Source organism: Microplitis demolitor, chromosome 5, assembly GCF_026212275.2.
Source record: "Microplitis demolitor isolate Queensland-Clemson2020A chromosome 5, iyMicDemo2.1a, whole genome shotgun sequence".
Classification (NCBI taxonomy): domain Eukaryota; kingdom Metazoa; phylum Arthropoda; class Insecta; order Hymenoptera; family Braconidae; genus Microplitis; species Microplitis demolitor.
Genome location: NC_068549.1, coordinates 13,498,413 through 13,513,196, shown reverse-complemented (window position 1 = coordinate 13,513,196; position 14,784 = coordinate 13,498,413). Strand labels below are relative to the sequence as shown.

At 30.7% G+C, this 14,784-nt stretch overlaps 1 long non-coding RNA gene across 1 annotated transcript; it reads left to right on the top strand.

Moving 5' to 3' along the window:
* Positions 1-7,810: 7,810 nt before the first annotated feature.
* On the top strand, positions 7,811-10,910 carry LOC106693794 (uncharacterized). Its single transcript, XR_008403719.1, has 5 exons — positions 7,811-8,330; positions 8,398-9,319; positions 9,595-9,812; positions 10,065-10,301; positions 10,500-10,910. It is a non-coding gene; the product is annotated as an uncharacterized LOC106693794 (long non-coding RNA).
* Positions 10,911-14,784: the final 3,874 nt, after the last annotated feature.

The following is a 14,784-nucleotide window of genomic DNA, read 5'->3' as shown; positions in this document are numbered from 1 at the left end:
TTAGTTCGTTTATTATTTAAATTTTGTTGACGTTTAATTGCTTTTAGAGTAACCATTATGTCTGGTAATTTGGGTTGTGAATTTTTATTATTTGGCTTTTTTGTTTTATTTTTAAAATTTTTCGCAAGATGTTGTATTTTATTCGGAATCTGTTTTTGTGTATGTGTATGTTCGTCGTAGTCTGTACAGCATGAACATGTTTTGAGTTTACGTTTTCTAGTCGATCTACGTAGTTCTGGTGTAATTTTATTAGTATGTGTTTGTTCTGCATCAGTACCGTGAGGTCTGTTCTTGTCTGCGTCTGTTAAATTTGGGTTTATTTTTGTAGTGTTTGTTTTTGTCTTTTCTGTATTTTTATTGGCTATTTTTTCCTGTGTTATTGTGTTAGTTTTTATGGTTTTTGTTTCGTCGGGTGATTCTACTGTCATGGGTTCAATTACAAAAGAATTTTCTCCTATGTCGTTAGTTGACATGTTTATGTTGTTTTCTGGTTCATTATGAATTACCGCAGAGACGTCCATAATTTTTGGATAATCGCCTCCTTCGTCAGAAGACCAAGGAATTGCAACTCCCATGTCTTTTTTATTTACGGATTTGGGTGTGATAGGAGTTCTTGGAGTGATAGGGATTGTTTCGACAGGTGATTCAGTACTAATGTCATTTGAATTTTCTGAATATATTTTTGAATAAGTCATTTCTGTCTCGTCAGTGTTTGATTCGTCATCAGAAGTTTCTGGAATAATTATTTTTTCAATTTTCTTACTTTGTTTATTTATTTTTCTACGTGAACGTATTGTAGGAGAGGGTGTAAACTCTGCCATTTTAGTTGTCCTTTTGATTTGAGAAGGATTAAATTTATTTTTATTAATTTTTACATTTTTCTTATCTGTCTGTATTTTTGGATTTGGGTGTGTAGATGTAGCTTGTGTTTGTACGTTGGGTGGTAATGACAATGGAGTTTTCGTGGTTTTACCACTTTCAACTTGCGGATTTGGGGATTGAGGTTTTGGTGTTAAATTACGTGAATTTTTATGTTTTGGAGAGTTTATAGAATTATTAGAAATATAAGACAAACCGAAATCTGTCATATCAGATTCGTCACTTAAATACGAAGGGTTGTCTTTAATGAGTTTTTTTCTCAGAGTTACAGCATCATACATGTCTCCTGATGACGACGATCCGTCAGAATAATCAGGAAGAGTTATTGATTTATCTGGTTCTGGATTTGACAAGACTTTGCATTTAGAATTTTTATTTAATTTTGCATTCTCTTTAGAATTACGTATGCGATTTGAATTTTCGTTAGAATTTAATTTATTTTTATTATTTTCATTATGATTTTTAGAATTGAAGTTTTTATTTATTGAATTTGAATTTAGTTCTTGAGGATTATTTGTTTCCAAGTTTGTGAATATTTTATCATTTTTATTTTTACTTAAATCATCTTCGGTTAGTGATTCAGTGCTCGAAAATTTTTTATATGGATTATATCGTCTGACGTCAGATCTTTTCATTTTAAAATTTTTATTTTTACCGATATATCCGTTTTTATTATTTTTAACTAATCGCCGGTCGCTAGGGTAGCTAATCCTATTGCCGTCGCTAGTAGATTTGACGACTGGGTCCATAGTATTGTTACTGACTGGCCCAACCGCTTGAGTTTTTGGCTCAAGAATTTGACGTTTTTCGACCAAATTTTCTAGACCGGCCGCTTGAGTATTTTGCTCAAGATTTTGAATTTTCGAATTTATTTTTCTAACTCCGTCGACTGAGTTAGTCGCAATTTTATTTTTATCGCGAATTATTTTCTTACTTGGAGTAATTTCCTCTGAACTTGAATTATTATTTTTGTTAAAATTTTTTTTATCGTTATTCGAGCTAATTGACTCTGAATTAGTTTTGTATTTAGATTTCTTTTTAAAGACTTTACCATCGTCTGAAGGATCTGAAGTCCTCCACCTAGCGATTCCGGGTTTTCTAGGTCGCCATTTAATTTTAATTGGATAAACTTCGCGGTTTTCAATTATTGGGTTACGCGATAAAGCGTCCGCGTTTGTGTTTATTTTTCCCGCCTTATATAACACGGTATATTCGAACTCTTTAAGCCGTTCTCTCCATCTCATTACACGCGATGTTGGGTCATTCATATTATTTACCCATACCAGCCGTCTGTGATCGGTGACAAGAGTAAACTCTCTGCCATAGAGATACGGTCTAAATGTTTTCATACCAAACAAGGATGCGACCATTTCTTTTTCGGTGGTCGAGTAATTTTTTTCGTGTTTATTGAGCATACGAGAAGCTGCTGCAACAATTGTGTCTTCGCCAATTTTGCCTTGTGAGAGAATTGCTCCAACTGCATAGCCCGAAGCATCGGTCGTTAAAATAAATGGTTTCGAAAAATCTGGATACTGCAATATCGGAGCTGTACATAGTTTATCGCGCAAGGTTTCAAAAGCTATCTGATGTTCAGGCGCCCATGAAAATCTTGCGTTTTTGCTTGTAAGATCGGATAGGCACTTAGAGATTTTTGCGAAATCCTTGATAAATCGCCGATAGTAACCAGCAAGTCCAAGAAATTCTCTCACTTGTGTTGTGTTTTCAGGTATTTTAAAACATTTGATCGCCTTAATTTTATCGGGATCAGGCTTGACACCGTCGGCAGATATAAGATGGCCTAAATAAATTACTTCTTTTTTTAGGAATTCACATTTATCGGCTTGTAGAGTTAAATTCGCACTTCGCAAACGTTCGGCTAATTTTTAGTTATGTTCTTCTAGATAACGTGCGTAAATGACTATATCGTCTAAGTAAACAAAGAGATCTGCTCCTTGTAACCCGCGTAAAACTAAATCCATTAACCTTTGGAACGTTGCTGGAGCATTTTTAAGTCCAAATGGCATTCTATTAAATTGATAATGACTATGAGGAGTTGTAAATGCTGTTTTGTGCTTATCTTTAGGATCTACTTTTAATTGATGAAAACCCGATTTTAAATCAAATACTGAAAAATAAATCGCACCACCTAATTGATCAAGAATATCATTTATCAACGGTAGTGGATATGCATCTTTAACAGTCTTATCATTTAATTTACGATAATCTATGACTAAACGCCATCTTTTATTGCCTTTAGAATCAGCCTTTTTGGGTACGATCCATAAAGGGGAATTATATGGTGAGGTCGAAGGTTCAATAATATCCATTAACATTAGTTCTGTTATCTGTTTTTCTATTTCGTCTTTCTGTGCTGGAGGGTGTTTGTATTGTCGAGTATTTACGGGAACGTCATCGATAGTGGGTATAGTATGAGCCGCAGTGTCTGTAGCGCGCAGTGGTTCTCCTGGAATGTGGAATAGGTCAGCGTATTTCTCTACTAGAGAAACTATTGCTTTACGCTCTTCCTCATTCAGATGTTTTAAACGCAAGAGTTTTAAAACTTCGTTGACACGATTTTCCCCGGCCGTGGTACTTTTATCGTAATTGTCTGTGTCGTCATGCGTCAAAGTAGTATCCTCGTCTTCGCTTGTCCCGAATGGGTACAGAGGAATTACGGGTACTTTTACTTTTACATCTTTGTCAAGAGTATTTATTGCGTACAAATAAGCGATTCCGTTATTATTACTCACTAAAAATTCGCCCTCGTAAATACCGTTTTCAAATTCGATACGAGGTGTATAACCCTCTTTAAGTTTACTATCTACTCGAACAAACATTGCCGTCTTCGTTCGAGCTTTTAACACGAAATATTCTCCTTCTGTTAATGATATTTGTAGATTATTTAAATGTTGAAATGTTACCGTATTGTCTACTAAATTTATTATTCCGCCGTGTTCTCGTAAAAATTCCATGCCAAGTATGCCCGTATAATCTAAAGGAAATTCGTCCGGTATTATATGAAAATAAGTGTCCTTATTAAAAATTTGTATTTTTATTATACCCAAAGTGATAGCTTCGGAGACACCGTTTAATTTGTAACAATATGATTCGTCGATTAATTTTTTATATTTTACTTCCCCATATTTTATTAAATTTAAATTACATCCGGTGTCTACTAAAATTTTCCCATAGCTAGATATTATATCTTTGGATCTGAACATAATTGACCTAGGTTTATAATCAATTGACATGGCACCCACGGAATAAGTTTTTGTCGGTATTCTTAGTTTTTGTTTAAATTTTGGCGCTGAATTGCTACGTTTCCCATCGGAGCGCTGACTCGAGGGAACGCTTGGTCGTTTCCCGTACCTGTACTTGGTTTTGCATTTAAACCGTGGCGTTTTCCTTCGTTATAAATTTTTTTACGACAATTGTTTACTGAATGACCGTTCATTTTACAGTAATCACATTGAAGAATATTTTTATTTATAATTTGATTAGATTCAATATTCTTTCTTTGAATTAAAATTCTACATTCCTCAATATTATGATTGTTTCTTTTGCAAAAATTACAAAACTTATTTGGGTTGTTTCGATTTTGATTATTAACCTGTTCCGATTTTTCACGACTGTTTCTGTTATAATTTTTATTAAATTGCTGATAAGGATTCAAATTTCGAATGTGGTGATTATTTGGGTTAATTGTGTTGTGTGGGTTTGGGTCTTGGATTGCGAAACAATTTTTATTTGAATTATTATCGAATGGCTTGAAAAGTTTATTTATATTTTTCATTTGCTGTAATTTTCGTTCCGCTTTAATTGCTGCAGTAGCGGCTGTAGCAAGATCCGCGAATTCGTCATTGTGTAAAAATAAAGCAAGTCTTGGTTCTAAACCCGAAATAAATGCTTGTACCGCGGTTTCTTTAGCCAAAACTATTTTTTCATCTTTACTATTACCGACTGTATCCGCGATTTCTGAGCAAGTGTCCTGTAAATGTTTATTCACTCTATGGTAAAAGTCCATTACGCGTTCACTCGATTTTTGCTCCAAGTCATTAAATTCTTTTAACCAAACTGAAACTTGTTTGCTTAATCTAAAATTTAAATTTAAAAATGCAATAAATTCGTCTATTGTTTTTACGTTTGACCCGCTTACTCTAATTAAAGGTTCGCCTTTACATTTGGATTTTAATATTCTAACGAGCGCGTCCTCGTTTATTTCTCTTAGATATTCTTTCGCGTCTTTGCATGCCTGTATGAATGATTCTACTGGATAACTTATACCGTCAAAGTCTGGTATAGTTTTGAAAAATTCTTTGTAATCGAATTTGTCATTTGCACTTAAATTATTCGTTAAATTAAGATTGGGAGGTAATTGGTGTGAAGTACCCACGGGTGGATTTCTTTCGAAATGTGTTTTTAATTGTTGAGCAATAGCTGCTTGACAATTTTCTTCAAATTTATTTTTCATTTCAAGTTTTTCTGCTAGTAATTGTTCGATTTGAGCATTTAACGCTAGTACTTCATTTTGGGTTTCCGTAAGGGAAACTTCCATTTGTTCAAGACTCATTATTGTTTATATAGATATTTCGAAAGACAGAAAAAAAAACTTTTAACAATATAATTGACTTACTACTTAGTTGTTTACAGGTTTGAATTTCAGATGAATCGGTAATTGTAGTCGATATAGAGATCTTCGTTGCCGTCGGAAGGTTGATAGAAACACGTTGAGCAGAATGTGTGATGACTGTAGATTTCTCAGCTGTAGTTGATATTGAACTGCGTCCGTCGGGCGTCGTGAATGATATTGGTAGTTTTATTTTATTTTAAATTTTAATTCTTCATTAACTTCACTCACTTGAATTTTATTATGAATTTTATTGTTAATTCACAAAATTTTATTTTTTTTCTTGATGTATATGATTTTTATAAATTTATATACTTTTTTTTTGTTTATTAATTTATTTGAGAGCAGAAAAAAAAATTTAATTTCAGATCTTGAATAATAAAAATTCAATTTTCAATTTAAATGTTCGACGAGAAAAAAAAATTTTGTTATTTTATCTTAATTATTTTTGAATTTTTTTTAATTTCAATTATTTAGATTTTTATTATTATTTATTTCACTCACTTCAATTTCACTTAACTTTTCACTTCTGTTTCACAATTTTACTTCTTTTTTTTTTTTTTTATTTAGGAAAAAAAAAATTTCCGATGTCGACAAAAAAAAATTTGTAATATTTTTTTTTTTGTGTTGCTCAATTTCACTTTGAGAACTTGATGTTAATTTTTGTAAAAAAAAATTTGCGGATTTTTGAGATTTTACCAGTGTATTCGGGGGCTGTTCGAATCCGTCGCTGCCACCAATTTTAATTATATAATAAGTTGTTAGGTCCTGGTTGATGTTTTGGCGCTGGCGTGGTTGAGCGGTCGATTTGAATTGGACGTAATGAGAACTTACATATAATTATAAATAATTATTTAGTAGGGGTTGAACAGCCACCATTCGGTGGTTGAAATAAACTGGTTATTATTTTATATCTCAATCCGATTTATTCAATTGTAAAAGAATAATTTCAATAATGTGGAAATATACAATTGAATCAATTTATAAATTGTTAAAGTTCGTCTAACAATAACTTCGAAAGGGTGAGAAAGAAGTTGAGTATTTAATATTGAGCCTGACTGCTCTCTATGATTCTATATTTCAGACTGACTTCTCTTGATCGAGAAAAACTAGAGTAAGTCTCTTATCAATACGAGGCGCTTGGGCATCAGGCCCGCGCATCGTTCGATATAGAGGGGTGGATCGTGATAAGCAATATTCTCGAATGATCCATTCTCCGTTCTCACGCTTTCTCCGTTTTTGTTATTAACAAATGAGTCACTTATCTATGAACAAAAGTTATCTTAGAACAAAATAGATGTTTGTGCAGCTGCACGTCTCGAGGATTTACTCGAGGCGTCAGCGTTTATTTATACATAACAAATATTAAGAAAAAATATAACTTTATCAATATGTTTCAAATATTCTAAATAATATCATATTATTTTATGTTCTATTATTTTATATTATTATGTTATGCTATATTATTATATTATATTATATCCTTTAATATAGAGTAACTTATTAATTATGCAACTTGCTAAATTATCAATATACATCTTAGTTAATTAGTTAGGTCCCAGATCGGTCTCTTAATAATTAGTATTTAAAAATAGTCAGAGACATCTGATGAGCAGGCTGGGACGTAACAGTTTCGCCAAAAAAATGACAAAATTCTGAAAATTTAATTTAAATTCGACTTCACGCTCAAATAACTTTCGAATAATTGGATTAATAAAAAAAATGGTAGATTACGTTTTTTGTAGAGCATTCAATTCTCAACAAAATTATGTCTGCAGATTTTTCCTACGGCGACTTGTTAGCTAGTAGGACTGCACATCTAAATCAGCATAACCGCTTAAAATATTTAACGAGGCTAATTAGCTGGCTCGCTCGTCAGCTTAGCTAATTTAACAGATTAACTTCATTAGCTTGGCTAAGCAGCCAAATGCTTCACCGGTTGATGTATTTCCAATAGATGGGTGCCTAAGAGAGATTCGAACGAAAATGTAGCCAACGCAACAAATGCAAGAAAATTTAAAAGCAAAATTGATCAATATCAACATATATACATTCCACAGCTTATATATTACGCCAAATGAAGTACAAATCAAAATAAAAACTCTAAATTGATATGACACTTACACTTCAATCGTAAAATGTGATAATTGAACAAAAATCCAGTTACTGACATGAAAAAAACAAATAGTATGAATAACAAACTCTTTAAAAGTATCTAAGCTAAATTTTTCAAAAAAGAGACAGTTCACAACCATAAACAAGTTGACGCCAAAAATTAATTTTTTTTGAAAAACTAAATGCCAAAAAATTGCTCATGAATTGCTCTTTCGAAATATACAATTGCTCTACTTCTATAATTAATAATTAATTAATTAATCGTAATTAAAAAATCAAAATAAAATTTCCAATTATCTCTTATTGTAAAGACTTATTTGGACCGTAATTGCTGCCAAAAAATTGCTCCTCCTTTTATCTATAAGAATTGATAATTGTTTTGTTCATAAAACCGTTTTTAATTAATTAATAATATAAATAATTATTTTGCACCTTTAAACCTGTGAATGACTATTGTGACGTCATCGTCGCGACAATTTGATTGTCGTTTTTATGAGGACGAGACATAGTGGGATATTAGGTTACATGCGTATGTGACTTTGTAAACAAACATTTTATTGTTATATTCTATTTAGGCTCGGTGTATAATTATAAAAAAATAATAATTTTAATGATCCTGAAATCAAACAGTGTTCTATTTCGTAAAGTTATCTATTAGTAATAGAGAAAAGCTGTTTTTTTTGTCATATTCAACATTCACTCAAAAAAGGTATGCACTTTAATTAAATATTAGTGACTAATTTTGTAAATTATTAATGACATTATTCATATTTTAGGATTACTTCTATATAAAAGGGATGCTAACTGAGCCAATAATTTTATGATCACGTTTTTCTTTATATAAGAGTATTAATAAATAGATGTAATTAAATTACCAAAGCAATTGTATTCTAACTTAACTATACAAATAGTTATTGCGAATTTAAAAAATCAATATTAATTGTGGATTTGCTCCAAGTACTTATAAAAATAAAAAAATTGTTATCAATCGGTTAATTGAATCATATGGAAGACGTGACAGTAACTCCAGCATCTGAAAATACTGTTAATCAAGATGAACTTAACCATCAACAGCACCGGAACATTGACGGCAAGGTATCGGAATCAATACTTCGTATTGGCAAAAAAAAAATCAGTCAATTATCTTGGACGCAAGTATGCAGAAGACCAAGTGTATTTTTCGAAAGCTAAAGTCTTGGGGGACATATACTCGTTTATAAGAGTTGCTATCAAAACCAGACCTGATTATAACGGCGATTCTGAAATCTCGCTATGCAATTCAGTAAGAGTACATCTGTGTTTAATAAATTCGGTTCTACGGATAAAAAAGTGTAAGGCATAGTCATAACATTTTCCTATATCGGACCACAGACAAGCAATAAATAATTGCTATTATATTGTATTCAATGAAGTAATCATCCAGTCCCACCATCTTAGCTCTAGCGTGTCACAACATTTTAGAAAGAAACTTTTGCAGCGTTAACTTGGTGCTCCTTTATTATTTCGGTTAACACCAGTTAACTAAAATCTAAAAGTAAATTATTCAAATTTATCTTAAATTTAAGAAATAATGGAGAAATGTATATAAAGTGAATTTCAATAATTGTCATTTGATACTGTGATTGACAATGGAAGTCCTAGATTCAAGACTTACTCACGACAATGTGCCACTCTGTATCAATGATTCCATCAAAAAGTGTAAGTATGTTGATAAACATTACATCAATTCTGACCATAAATTTATTGAGCACGTGTTAATATCTATCGCCAACATATTAATATACTGGCATATTGTTTTTTATTTAATCACATCATAGCAAATCACATTAACTCTTCACAACAATTATTTCTTGGTATACTTAATTTTGTTATCACTATTCAAATATAAAAATATTTTTCTATATTTTTACCCATTTTTATTATTTGTAGATTATTAACTATAATATAACCAACTTTTGCTTATTATTTAACAGTCACATTGAGGCAGATACCGGGGGACACAAAATCCTTTGTGAAAGCGAGATACATCTTTAGAATTTCTATGATTCGCGCTGATCTATGCTAAACGAGTTGATCTATTGATTGCCATTGTATCTATGGATAATCAGATGATCTACTCTAATAATAATGACGTCAATGATACCATCGATGTCTGTCCACAAATTACTCCTGTCAACGATACATTCTGCCTGTAAGTTTTTTTTTTTTTTTTAATAAATAATCCCATTGAATAAAATTATTTAATTGAAGATTTTGATTGTAGTGAATATTCTATTATTTTTTATTTGTCAATCAACCGTTTATCCTAGTGGATTTTAGTATTAAATTTTTTTATTCTACTACTTAGTTTATAATTATTTGAATACTAATCATTTAATATTGTTGTAAAAAATTTTAATTTATGAATATTAAACAGAAAACATAATAGGATTCATTTTTACAGAGTCCAGGAGAGTTCAATTGGAAAGATATGACCCAAGTAATAATACTGGGTTTGTTTTCTTTTGGCTATGTAATCGGAAATGTTCTGGATAGATGAATGGATGAAAAAATCCACGGTAACTTAGTTTACGGTTTCGGCATATTTTTAACTCTTCTATTAACCGTAGTAGGCCTATTTGCTGCTTACTGGAATTTTGTTCCGTTTTTAGCTGTAAGAACTGCTGAAGGATTTACTGAGGTATTTTTATATTTGGTATTAAAACTTACTTTCAGTTAAATTCAAATTTTCAATATTTCTTGAAATAATTTAATTAATTGTACAAGCAATTTACCATTTTTTTTTATTGATTATAATTTTTTTATAAATTATTAATCATTTCAAATTTTTAGCAATTATAATATAAGCTACATTTAAAAAATTAATTAATAATTTCAGGGTGTGTCGTTTCCTCCATTGCATTCAATGAATGTACACTGGACCCCGCCATTAAATCGAAGTAAATTTACTGCTTTAGTTTATGCAGGTTACTATACTTTAATTAACAATTACATATTACAATGGTAAATAGTTAAAATATAAACTTTTCATCCAAGATATGTGTAAAATAAATGTAATTAAAGGACACAAATCGGTATCATTCTGTTGTAATATAGAGTTCGTAATAATTCACGATTTAAATTATTCTCTTTCATTCAATTGTTGATAATCAAATTTTTTTAATAAAGCTAGTTATTATATTAAAAATTGTGAATTTTTTACTTACAGTATAATCTTTTTTGAAATTACAATGCATGTCACTGTTGAGAAGAAATATATTCTAAATTCTTATCTGAGCTCTAACTTAATTCTTACTACATTAATAAACTTATTGCAAATATTTATAATTTATTTTTAATAAAATTCGAAATTAAAAAAAAGTAATTTTATCTAAACAGGTCAATAATTCATTTTTATTATATTTTACCCTAATTTAGTTTATAAAACATAATAGATATTATCAAATTAAAACATAAAATAATAAGGAAATGTTAATATTAGTTGATTTGGGATTACAAGGGCTAGGTTTTGAAACCAAGTCATCAATTTTTAGCCAATTATTGTTGATCGATCTTGTATAAGCTACATAATGACCGACACTATTCAAATATACTGGTGGCACAAACTCTACTAAACCAAATAATAAGTAATTTTTGTCAAGTATCTTTAATTTTGTTGGGATACTTGCCAAATTCTCCGTTAAACGTTGATTATTATGAAGTTTTGAGAGAGAAGTCGAAGGTATGTAAAAATGACTTATATCTAAGCATATAAATGCATTAATAAAAGTAGATTTTTGACCAGAGTTTTGTGAACACGATTTACAGTAGAGTGATGATTCTTCTTTCAATGCATCTGAAACACTGTCCTGTAACTTGACTATTCCACTCTGCCAGACTTTCTTTGCTGATATGCTTAATGTTGCAAATTTTTTTATTGATTTTTTTTTGCATAAACGGTTTGTGCAAGTTAACTCTACAATGCTTGAATTGTATGGAAATTTATTTAATAGTCGCTGCATTAATACGTTAATATCATCCGCACAATTTATTGTACCATTTTGACCCGGATATAAAGTAAATAATAATTCGATCCTTTTTTGATAAAATGGTGCTAAAGCTCCAAACTGAGCATAATGTGTAATACATGAAAAAAAACTCTTGGATTGACTCTGTGAATCGATGAAATTTTTTAAATTTTGAAAGTTCAAATACCCAAATGACAAAATTTCACACAAACTATCAAATCCGCACGTATTATGTAACATATATTTAAATTTGTTAACTGTTCGTGGTTTTTTTCTACTACCATTTTCAATTAATTGTTTTTTCTTCTTTATTTGAGATAGTTTTTTATTAGCAATATTTTCGTGAAGAGTTTTAACATCAGGACATGGAGTTACATATTTACCTCTTTTTTTGCTAACTGTTGGCTCACAATGCACCATTTTCCGTTTTGTTGGTAGTTTTTCAGTTTTTAAATTAAATTTTTTAGGTAATTCTAATATAATACTAAAACTATCGTCACCGTTTTGAGTGAAAGAAAGTGCGTTGGAAGTCGATGAAATTAAAATATTTTGCTCATTTTTTTCTGGTGTAGATTCACATAATGGGCATTTTCGATACGAGTCTTGTATCTTGTTTTCAGACATTAATTTAGAAAACTCAGATCTTAATAGCAAAGAATTGCAATTTTTTTCAGTTGAGAAGAGAAGTGAAGAGTCTAAAATAGGTAAGTCTGCATGTTTTTTTACAGGTGTTAAATCAGCCAATGAAGAATTCGACGCCGTTAAATCACCTATAGATGTGGGAAGAGAATTAATCGAATTAGTTATTAGATGAGTGTCATTGTCTTCGAAGGTTGAGTTTATGTTTTCGTCAATGTCCAGTTTGTTTTTCCAATTTTCACGAGCATTCAATACATCATTATTTATTTTCTTTGCTTTAGTACTGTTCTTCATATTAAATTTTGGTTGTAATAAAGATTTTTTTTTATCAAATTTAGATCTAGCTTCTATCATCCGGGCTGTCAATGATCTCATGTGTTTTATAAGTATTTTAATTATACTACTAGGCCGATGATTATTTAAAAACTCTTCTTTAACTGTCCTAAAATAATTTTCGGATCTTGCAGATGTTGGAACACTAATATCCGAGTCAAAAATTGCTAGCATTACATTGGTCCAAGCAGGAAATTTTTTAAATAAACGTTTTAATTCTTCTAGAATTACGGGAAAATGGTATGAATTAATATCATCGAAACTCACTGATGCAAGATCCAACTTTGTATTACTAATACATGCCTCTTTAGCAAGATTATCAATAAAATTTTCAAGTTCCTGGCCACTTGTTTCCTCTTTATCATCATCATTACAAGATAAATGTTCATCACATTCTTTTTCTTTGCCACAAAATGTTGTTTCTCGCATGCTTTTATAGTTAATACTACTATCAAATTGAAACGTTTCTATTTTGGATAAAATCCACTGAATATCTTCTTTACAGCCGTGACTATTTTGGCAGATTTTAAAGACTGCTGTCATTAATTTTTTCAGTTGATCAAAACAATCAATCGTACTCATTAATCCAATGACACGTAAATAAAAATCTTTAATACCTGGTTTCGCGTTTGTAAAACATTTTAACGAAGATATCCAGTGAATTAAATGCGCGATATCAATTCTTAAATACGGTTTTGATATAGACTGACGCTTACTAATTAAATATTGATAACAGCATTCTAAATATTCACCGTAAGTCTGATTATTTGTCGCTAAACAAATCGCGTTCTGTAAAGATTTTGACATGTCAGTCACAATATCTTGTGGGATGTGGGCACCACTAGAAATCCATTCCCGAAGCCACGTTGTGATAATTATGGTATCGTGGCGTTCCGAAAGCATCTGACATACTGGAACAATTAAATCATCTATGTGAGTTACAACTTGATAGAGGAATATTGGTCCATTTGAAAGACGTCCATCATAAAATATTTTCCGTGCTAGACTTCCAGTTGCGTCTATCGAAACTATAGGGTTCAATTTAAGTATGTCGTTATACACATCAATCTGCTCGATGCTCCAATAAAATGCAAAAAACTTATCAAAGCCCGTTTGTCGTAACGTAGAACAAAATTCTGCTTCATATTTTATCCGATTTAAATTTTCCCATAAATTTCCCTGTATCCCAAAATCTTCATTTTCAGCTTCGTGTTTAATTTCGTTTAAGACCTTAGTTGACGGGATGAGCGGTGAAATCTGATCTCCATATTTCTGGAATCTTAAAATTAATTCCTCCCGATACATAGCACTTTTTTTATTTTTCAACTCTTTTTTCACTTGTTTTCTTCTTCCTTTCGACACATAACGTTTTTTATAATGGGGAATTTCTTTGGTATTTAAAGTGAAAATGGTCATTTCAGCGTTGTTATCTTGGGTATTATAACTACTTTCACCATAAATAGCAGCATGACAATTTTTATCAGCACAAAACCTATTAACTTTTACTCTATAATCATTTTTAGTACTTTTGTCATCTTCATTTTCAAGACTAAAAACTTTATTACTTTGGAAACTAAATGCACAAGGCAATTTAGTTTCATTGTAAATTAAATCTGCCATAGTATGCGTCCAATTCTCCTGCAGCTCGAAGTATGGTCGATTGTTTTTGTCATATTTTTGGATAGGTTTAATCGAAGCCCATACATCTGTCAGCTTCAGATTCATTTACATTTTTACATTTAATGTAGCTTGTAAGGATCGCATTTCGATTTTGCGAAATGTAAAAATATAAATTTAAAGGCTTCATGCGGTAACTTCCAGAATTTAATTTCCATTTTGAGCAAATGTCCTTCCAAATTGGATTAGATCTAGATTTCACTTGACCATTTTTTTCGAAAATTTCGAATTTCTGGATAGTTTCAAATATCTCAAAGTGAGATACTGCCGCCCAAGAAGTCATAATAAAAAAGTAAATTAAACAACACCAAACTTAAACAACAACAACAATAATATTTTACAACTAATTGTTCATGATTAGCGCGCTATTCAATTATTTTTAAATATGGTGCGTCGAGATGCGCAGAGTAAAAAAAGTTGGCGGCAAACCAACGTTTAAATAAAACAATAATAATTAAATTTTTATAGAATTTATTTTTATAATTAATTATAGAAACATAAAGTCGA